This window comes from Lithobates pipiens, unplaced genomic scaffold, assembly GCF_037356315.1.
Source record: "Lithobates pipiens isolate NorthernLeopardFrog02 unplaced genomic scaffold, aLitPip1_a1.2 Scaffold_27, whole genome shotgun sequence".
NCBI classification, from domain to species: Eukaryota; Metazoa; Chordata; class Amphibia; order Anura; family Ranidae; genus Lithobates; species Lithobates pipiens.
In genome coordinates this window covers 175,505,928-175,513,643 of record NW_027507788.1, presented here as the reverse complement: position 1 = coordinate 175,513,643, position 7,716 = coordinate 175,505,928, and the positions used below count along the sequence as shown (strand labels likewise).

The 7,716-nt window shown below is 44.3% G+C and overlaps 1 protein-coding gene across 1 annotated transcript in view; it reads right to left on the bottom strand.

Annotated features, from left to right (window-relative positions):
- Positions 1-3,431: 3,431 nt before the first annotated feature.
- Positions 3,432-7,716, bottom strand: part of PPIH (peptidylprolyl isomerase H) — a 53,082-nt gene continuing 48,797 nt past the window's right edge. Inside the window, exon 10 of the mRNA XM_077457924.1 lies at positions 3,432-4,031. The gene's annotated coding sequence lies outside the window, so the exon portion shown is untranslated. The remainder of the gene's footprint in view (positions 4,032-7,716) is intronic.

Here is a 7,716-nt window from a genome sequence, read left to right as displayed (position 1 = left end):
ACCAAGTGATTCTAAAATCAAAGATCAAAAAGACAATCAATCAATCAATCTGATTTAAAGGGACGATGACCAATGTGGACTGTGCCATTTAAAGCAAAAAAGTACCTTTTCCCAAGACAGGGTAAGCAATGGGTTTGCATTAGAAATAGTCTGTCACTTTGCTCATTTAGGGCTCAGTCGTGAGATCTCTTACTAGTCCTGTTCTCCACTGCAAATACTTGCAGTACTTCTGGGTATGGAGGAGCACGTGACCTCCTCCAGTGGTGGCTGGTGCTCAAAACTTTTTTGGGTGGTAGGGCAAACAAACTGAAAAAATCCCCCCATAAATTGCAGCCTCTGTGCCCATCAAACACAGCCACTGTGCCCATCAAATGCAGCCACTGTGCCCAAACGCAGCCACTGTGCCCATCAAATACAGCCACTGTACCCATAAATTGCCGCCACTGCACCAAACACAGCTACTGTGCCCCATCCATTGCTGCCACTGTGTCCATCAATTGCCACTACTGTGCCCCATCCATTGCTGCCAGTGTGCCCCATCAATTGCTGCCAGTGTGCCCATCAATTGCTGCCAGTGTGCCCATCAATTGCTGCCAGTGTGCCCATCAATTGCCGCTATTGTGCCCCATCATTTGCCGCCAGTGTGCCCCATCAATTGCCGCTACTGTGCCGCACCTGGGAGTTGGGACTAAACTGTCTCGCAGCGGGTCACGGTGGAGTCCTGCATGTCCATGCTCCTCGATGTCTACGGTCCTCTCTATCAGGCGTCCAATCACAGTACCTGTTTCAGCGATTAGGTGACAGGTAACCAGACCCGAGCACCAGATTGGCTGAGAGGTGGGTCAGTGTTAGGAAAGCAATTTTTTGGGCCTAAGTGGCCAACTGTCAGGCCGGGGGCACTGTCACAGCAGAGGAGTGACATCAGCCTAGTATAAGCTTGGACACCAGCCAACACAGAGCTTACCCAGCTATTGATTCCTAAAGAGAACAGAATGTCAGGGGAGTGCAGGGAAGGTGGGCTAGTATAGGGAAAGTGGCACACTATGAGGTGGATTTACTAAAGGCAAATAGACTGCGTAGTTTGCAAGTGCAGCTGCACTCATAGTTTCATAGTTAGTAAGGTTGAATAAAGACACCAGTCCATCCAGTTCAACCTGAGTGAGTGTCTACAATTGTCCCTTTCCCTGTACATTGCTACACCCACATCGGTCCCTATCCTCAAGGAGTCCACAATCCAAGGTCCCCATTCATATACTAGGGCCAATTTTGGACAGAAGCCAGAAGCCTGTATGTCTTTGGATTGTGGGAGGAAACCGGAGTACCCAGAGGAAACCCACACAGGCACAGGGAGAACATGCAAGTGACCTTCTTACTGCTAGTTGAGAGTGATAACCACTACACCACTGTGCCCCCCCCACTCATTTTCCTTAGTAAATGTAAATACGGTAAAGCTTAATTTTGTAAAGAATACCCAAGCAGATGCAAGAAAATTTAAAAAAATTATTGTATGATGGAAATTAGCAGAGTTTTACCACATTTACTAAGCTCTGGGAAAAATGAGTGCAACTGTACAGTGGTTCCTTGGATTATGAGCATAATATGTTCCAGAACAAAGCTTCTAATCCAAAGCACTCGTATATCAAAGAGAGTTTCCCCATAGGAGTCAATGGAAACTCAAATAATTCCGGGGAAAGATCGCCAATCTGTGTGGCAAACTCCCCCCCACAGCAATCTAGGAGACACACAGGTCCCAGGAGACAGCAGTGACCATTCAGAAAGCGAAGCATTGTGGGTTCCCTGGACAGGTAAGTGTCCTTATATTAAAAAGTCAGCAGCTACAGTATTTGTTAAGAGCAATCATTAGAGCGAGAGCAATAATTCCAGCAAGAGACCTGCTCTGTAACTCAAAACATGTAATCTATACAATTTTTTAATCGCCTATGGAGATTTTTAAGGGAAAAAGTTTGTCGCCATTCCACGAGCGGGCGCAATTTTGAAGCATGACATGTTGGGTATCAATTTACTTTACGTAACATTATCTTTCACAATATAAAAAAAATTTGGTTAACTTTACTGTTGTCTTATTTTTTTCATTCAAAAAAGTGTATTTTTTCCCACAAAAGTGCGCTTGCATGACCGCTGCGCAAATACAGTGTGACAGAAAGTATTGCAACGACGCCATTTTATTCTCTAGGGTGTTAGAAAAAAATATATAATGTTAGGGGGTTCTAAGTAATTTTCTAGCAAAAAACAAACAGATTTTAACTTGTAAATAACAAATCTCAGAAAGAGGGTCGGTCCTTAAGTGGTTAAGTGCTCACACACACACAGATACAAGAGAGAGTAGAGCTGCACGATTCTGGCTAAAATGAGAATCACAATTTCTTTGCTTAGAAGATAGATCACAATTCTCTCATGTAACATCATCTTTCACATTAAAACAAAAAAAAAATTGGGCTAACTTTAATTTTTCTTTTTTTTTTTTTATTCATTGAAGTGTATTTTTTCCCCAAAAAATTGCGTTTGAAAGACCGCTGGGCAAATACAGCGTGACATAAAATATTGCAGCTATTGGCATTTTATTCCCTAGAGTCTCCGCTAAAATATATATGTTTGGGGGTTCCAAGTAATTTTCTAGCAAAAAATATTGATTTTAACTTAAGAAACCAGTGTCAGAAAAAGATTTAGACTTTCAGTGATTAAACTTCCTGCATTTACAGTTGTTTAAAAACTTGGCAGACTGCCTGGATTTTTTTTCACACAGTTTCTCTCTTTGATTTAAGAAAGGAGGAGTCAATTTCAATGTTTCATGTTGAAAACTTGGCAGACTGCCCAGATGTTTTCTTATGACAGCTGAGTGAAGAGATAAGTCTCTCCACTTGTTACATGAAAGAATGGGCAAACTCTGCAATAGAGATCTCAGAGGGGTTGAATAGAGATCATGATTTTTTAACAATTAATTGTGCAGCTCTACAAGAGAGTATATAGAACCTCTGTTAATCTAGGCAACAATTCTCCACCACTCTGATGGCTCTCCCGCTGGGAAAAGTGGGGTTCTTTTATGGCCATGGGCAGCGTTTAATTCAGCATGCCTACAGAACACGGTTATGTGCACTGAGCTCTTCAGTTTATTGTAATCTTTCAAACCCAGTGTTGGGTGGTGGTGGTGGGGGTTGCTGAGTGGGTACAAAAAATGATCACCAAGCATCCATTTTAGTCTGTACTTTCCTGTACTAGTGACAGCCAGACTCCCCTTTTCTAGTATGGGCGTCACAGCGATATGAAGTGTGGGAAACTCTCACTGTATGAATGATGCCATGATATGCATAAAAAGGGTAAGAAAATACACATCCATTGTACTGTTCCATTATATAGATCTTTTAGTAACACACAGTTAGCATTTTTTATTTATTTTTTATTAGAAAATAAAATGTAAAAAAAAAAAAAAAAAAAAAAGTGTCACGTTGTCAAGAAAATTCCATTTGTCAGGAGAGGAAACCTGCACCGAGAAACTATGGCAGACCAACAATGCCGAATGCTGCTTCTGAAAATGCTAGATGTCTGTCTGTTATACCAGGCCACTGGTTTCAAGTTCGAGTCACTGATCAAGAATGATAGATCTGAGTTCTGTCAGAGTCAGAATTCTGATTTTACAGGCTGCATTGCTTATCCTGGTCAGCGACTTTAGAAGGCATCAAATGCAAACAGGTTGTTGACTTTTGCCTTTTTTTAAGTTGTGTCTTAGCCTGTACATTCTTCATTGCTTTTACAGCAGAAGGTATTGAGACTGCCAGGCAACTAGCATTTCCAGCCAGAGGGCAGCTAGCCTATTTCTCTCAATACATGTTTCCTTACCTAGAGCGCTCATTTCAAACAGTCCACTGGTCCTGCTCTTTAATCTGTAGTCCAATTTACAACATCTCTGTGGAAAATAGGACCCCGTTATGTACAACTGCATCATACATGTGAACGCACATCAGCTCTCTCCGTCTTTCTGCAAAGGTGGTATGTGAAAACCTGGTGAAAGATACCTGGAAAATGAAATGACATGGTGAATAATTGCTGCAATGAGGCTTGTGACAGAACATCAATCATTTTAATAAAGTGAGCCTATAACCGAACCTCCAGGTGATGTATAACCACATTTCATCAGTATGTATAATGTAATAATAATGCACAGCTAATGAGGGCTTTAGTAACAAGTTACAGTCACAACTGGGAAGCTATAAAAAAATTCTATTAGGGTACCCTCCCTCTACCTGTGTGTGTGTATGTATATAATATATATATATATTTTTTTTACAAACATGCAGAAGTGCAGCTTGCACATATTTATGTATTGTGGTTCCATTTATTTTGAATGGGCTGCTTAATGCTTTGTGTTGTGGGGCAGTGTGCCCTGCTGATATAGTGGGCTCTTTATGCATGTATGGTCTAGGAGGGGTGTAATGCATTTGTCCCATCAATTGTCCTCATATTACGCCACATCCTCGTCACCCAACTGCACTTCTGACATCTTACCTAAAGGCGCATCTCATGAAATTACAATATCATCAAAAAAATGTATTCATTTCAGTAATTCAATTCAAAAAGTGAAACTCATATTTTATATAGATACGTTACACAGAGTGATATATTTCAAGGATTTATTTCTTTTAATTTTGACGATTATGGCTTACAGCGAGTGAAAACTCACAATCTCAGAAAATTAGTATATTACATAGGACCAATAAAAAAAGATTTTTTATACAGAAATGTTGGCTTACTGAAAAGTATGTCCATGTACCGTATGAACAGTTTTTTTATATACAGTTTTGCATGAATTTCTTCATCAATGCGGCATGGCATGGAGGCAATCTGCCTGTGGCACTGCTGAGGTGTTATGGAAGCCCAGGCTGCTGCAATAGCGGCCTTCAGCTCGTCTGCATTCTTGGGTCTGGTGTCTCATCTTCCTCTTGACAATACCCCACAGATTCTCTATGGGATTTAGGTCAGGTAAGTTTTCCGGCCAATCAAGCACAGTGATACCATGATTATTAAATAGGAAGTAAACTCTGATGGGTGTTACTTCCTCTTTGTCTCCCTGCAAAGGTAAAGCATAATGGGCTACTATGCATCGCATAGTAGCCCATTATGTGTCACTTGCCTGACACAGGAGCCAGCGATGTCACCGCTGTCCCCTGTAGTCCGGAGCATCCATCTTCTTCCGGGTATCGCTGCTCCGGCCACTCACAGTGCCGGAGTAGCAATGACGTCACTCCCGCGCATGCGCACGGGAGCCGCCACACATATCGCCATTAGCAGCGGCATGCTGCTAACGGTGATAGTGCAACTGCGCGCCATAGACAGCTGTGACGGTCTTTTAGTAAATATCTCCTAAACTGTGTAGGTTTAGGAGATATTTCTTCGACTTACAGATAAGCCGTAATCTAGGCTTACCTGTAGGTCAAAGTGGTTTGTAAGGGTGTAAAGTGGTTGTAAACCCTTACAATCCACTTTTCACTACAGGTAAGGTTATAACGAGGTTTACCTGTAGCTACCCTGGATATCTCCTAAACCTGCACGGTTTAAGAGATATCCCCTCTATCAGCATGTGCTGACGTCAAGGGCACATGCGCACTGAAGCAACGGCTCGTTTGCACCGTTGCTTCAGCTGTGTGCCCTTACCGGCGGCTCCTGGGCGCATTGCCCGGGAGTAACGTCATCGTGGCTCTGGCCAATAACAGCACCGGAGCCCGCGATACCCAGAAATAACTCCGGGAGCGATGTTGCCAGCCAGAGGAGAGTACAGGCACCGCAGTGGGGGCTTCGATCTAAAGTTAGTATTTCATAATGAGCTAGTATGCTATGCATACTAGCTCATTATGCTTTTGTCTTGCAGGGTTCTTTTATTTATTTTTTTAGTGGGTTTACCTTTAAACCAGATATTGGTACTTTTGGTAGTGTGGGCAGGTTAGTACTGCTGGAAAATGAAATCAGCATCTCCATAAAGCTGGTCAGCAGAGGGAAGCATGAAGTGCTCTAGAATTTGCTGGTAGAGGGCTGCTCTGACTTTGGACTTGATAAAACACAGTAGTGGGCCAACACCAGCAGATTATATGACTCCCCTAATCATAATTGCCTGTGGCCAGTAAACTCACCTGACCTAAACTCCATAGAGAATCTGTGGGGTATTGTCAAGAGGAAGATGAGAGACACCAGACCCAAGAATGCAGACGAGCTGAAGGCCGCTATCAAAGAAACCTGGGCTTTCATAACACCTCAGTATTGCCACAGACTGATTGCCTCCACGCTACTCCGCATTGAGGCAGTCATTCATGCATTGTTCAGTAAGAACAAAATTGTTAGGAGAGGTCAAAGGTTTTTTTTTAGTAAAACTTTCTTCAAGGTAAAGTGATTGAAAATGCAATTTTTTTTTTTAACAAAGAGGTTTATAGATGCTTTGTACAACGGAATTGCACAGCGCGGCCCTAAACTTCCTCTTCTCAGGCTCCCCTGGCTCATTCTCTCTAGTTAGTTCCTCCATATAAAGCTGCTTCCCAGAGGGCACTTGTGCAGGCCTGCTCCTGAACCCCACTGCCTGCCTCTATAGACACAGACAGTGGGACTCCCTCATCACTGGCTTTGATTGACAGGAATGGAAGCCAATGGCTAGATGGGACACCACTGGATCGAATCAGGGGGGTGGGGGGAGCCGATGCCTAAACATTTTTAACATAAAGGGATTGTAAAGGTTCGATTTTTTTTTTTTATAAAAATAAACATGTTATACTTACCTGCTCTGTGCAAGGGTTTTGCACAGAGCAGCCCCGATTCGCCTCTTCAGGGGTTCCCCCGCCAGCGCTCCTGGCTCCCCCCCCCATCATCGGGAGCCCCCACAGAGAGCATCTTTCCATGGGCGCACCCGTGTGGGCATGCTCCCGAGTCCCACTGCTGCGTCCATTGACACAGACAGCGGGACTCGGGCCCCTTGCTCCTGTGTCACTGGATTTGATTGACAGCAGCGGGAGCCAATGAGGATAGGGCTTGTGCATGTCGCTGGAAAGGATGGGCTCAAGAAAAAGGGGGGGCTCTGGGGGCAGATAAAAAATTTAACGTATTTCACCTTAATGCATAGAATGCATAAGGCTCCTTTCACACTGGGGCACTTTTCAGGCAGTACAGCAAAAAAAAAAAAAAAGGGCTTTCACAGTGGAGCAGTGCGCTGTCAGGATGCCAAAAAAAAGTCTTGTTAGCAGCATCTTTGGAGTGGTGAAGGAGCAGGGTATACACCACTCCTACCTATTGAAATCAATGGGGCAGCGCGGCTATACCGCCGGCATAGCACTGCTGCGTCGCTTTGTGGATGTTTTTTTCGGCCACTAGCGTCGTTTTACCGCTGACGTCGCTCCTGCCCCAGTCTTAAAGCGGTTCTTCACCCTAAAGGGGAAGTTCCGCTATTCTGATCCCTCCCCCCCTCCGGTGCCACAATCGGCACCTTTCAGGGGGGAGGGGGGGTGCAGTTACCTGGATAATCCAGGTAACTGCACACACTTCCGGCCAGACCGCCGCAGAACCCCCGCAGATGCCCCGCCCCCCGTTGTGTTCTGGGAAACACACAGTTCCCAGAGACACAGTGGGGGACCAAGAGAGACGCGCAGCGCGACTCGCGCATGCGCAGTAGGGAACCGGGCAGTGAAGCAGTCATGCTTCACTTCCCGATTCCCTGACAGAGGA